General features: G+C 49.8%; 1 protein-coding gene across 7 annotated transcripts in view; it reads left to right on the top strand.

Moving 5' to 3' along the window:
* The window catches only part of rbms2b (RNA binding motif, single stranded interacting protein 2b), a 181,567-nt gene extending 180,045 nt beyond the window's left edge, over window positions 1-1,522 (top strand). For all 7 annotated transcript variants that reach the window (XM_078431557.1, XM_078431550.1, XM_078431554.1 and 4 more), the window contains one exon: window positions 600-1,522. The gene's annotated coding sequence lies outside the window, so the exon portion shown is untranslated. The remainder of the gene's footprint in view (window positions 1-599) is intronic.
* Window positions 1,523-1,759: the final 237 nt, after the last annotated feature.

Below are 1,759 nucleotides of genomic sequence, written 5' to 3'. Positions count from 1 at the left end.
TTCTCCCCATACCCCTTGATTCCACTAGCCCCTAGAGCTCTATCCAACTCTCTCTTAAATCCATCCAGTGAATTGGCCTCCACTGCCCTCTGTGGCAGAGAATTCCACAAATTCACAACTCTCTGGGTGAAAAAGTTCCTTCTCGCCTCTTGTTTTTTGCGGTGGCGCAGCGGGTAGGGCCGCTGCCTCTCGGTGCCGGAGACCCGGGTTCGATCCTGACCTCGGGTGCTGTCTTCTGTGTGGAGCGCGTGTTCTGTCTTCTGTGTGGAGCGCGTGTTCTGTCTTCTGTGTGGAGCGCGTGTTCTGTCTTCTGTGTTTTCCCCGGGTGCTCCGGTCTCTCCCACATCCCGAAGACGTGCGCGTTTGTCAGTTTGTTGCCCCTCTGGGGAATAAAATTGCCCTGCGTGTGTGTGCGTGCGTGTGCGTGTGCGTGTGTGTGCGTGCATGTGTGCGCGCGTGTGTGCGTGTGTGTGTGGGTAAGGGGCGTGGAATCTTCGCGGTGGGGGGGGAGTGTAAATGGGTGCTTGGCGCTCGGCACAAAGTGCCCGTGCGCCGTGTGTCGGTGAAGTCTGTGACCCGTGGCCTCTCCCTTTACGCAGATGAGAGTGACAAGATGGAAGATCGGCTGGATCGCTGTGCGCCGGAAAAGAAAACTGCTCTGGAGAGGGGGAAAAAAAATCAAAGAGAAATTTTTTTTTGCACAAGATTTGGAAACAAAAAAAAACACACACACTAAAGGCTTTCCTTTTATTTGTAAGACATTCAACAAAGAAAGAAAAAATAACACAGCTATTTTGATAAACTTTCTACTTCAGTTAACAGGCATACCAAACTGCTGACAGAATGTGTGGAAAAGAAGTTTATTTTGTTACGGGAAAGAGAGCTTATTTTTTTGGAAGTGCATCTATTGCAAATCATTATTTAAGCATTCTGAAACTGCTCAGAGTGACAGAGGAGAATATTACACAATGTTCACATGTCTTTTTTAACCGTGGTTAGTTTTTTCCTTTTGTTTTCTTTGTAAAGAAAAATAGCAGGTTCGGATTGTCACCTCCAGTGGCAGCAATGGCCATGTACAGCTGGCGATCGAGCTTACCAACGATTTTGCTCCGTCTGAACCATTTTCAACGCTGTTGTGCTGAGTGCAATTTCAGTTTTGTCCCTCCCCCTTTTTAACGACCTTTGTGGGGAACACGATAACAAAACAGGGGTGGGGGGGGGGGAAAGAAAAATCAAAGAAAAACACAGCTTCAAATTACTGCTTGGCTGCATCCGGTTCCTTCTGACCACACGCTGCTAATTGAACCCCATGGCTGGGATTGTTACTGTGATTAGAGAGGAACAGTTTTAATTAAGTGTCTGTCTTCTAAAAACAATGGCTTCCAGTTGACTTGTGTTCAGACTGGAGGTACGGCAGGCCCTTCGGCCCACCAAGTCTGTCCCGACCAGCAATTACCCCCCAGTACACTAGCACTATCCTGCACACACCAGGAACAGTTTACATTTGCACCGAGCCAATTACCCTACAGACCCGGACGTCTTTGGAGTGTGGGAGGAAACCGGAGCGCCCGGAGAAAACCCACGCGGGTCACGGGGAGAACGTGCAAATTCCGTACAGACAGCACCCGTAGTCGGGATGGAACCCGGGTCTCCGGCGCTGTGAGGCAGCAGCTCTACCCGTTGCGCCACCCTAAGGATAAGAATCCTTCATCTCCAGTCGTGAAAGCTCATTAAGTTCCCAAGTCAGGGGGCTTGGCAG

Source organism: Rhinoraja longicauda, chromosome 42 (assembly GCF_053455715.1).
Source record: "Rhinoraja longicauda isolate Sanriku21f chromosome 42, sRhiLon1.1, whole genome shotgun sequence".
Taxonomy (NCBI): Eukaryota; Metazoa; Chordata; class Chondrichthyes; order Rajiformes; family Arhynchobatidae; genus Rhinoraja; species Rhinoraja longicauda.
The sequence above is the reverse complement of the archived record's forward strand: the minus strand, read 5'-3'. Positions and strand labels throughout refer to the sequence as shown.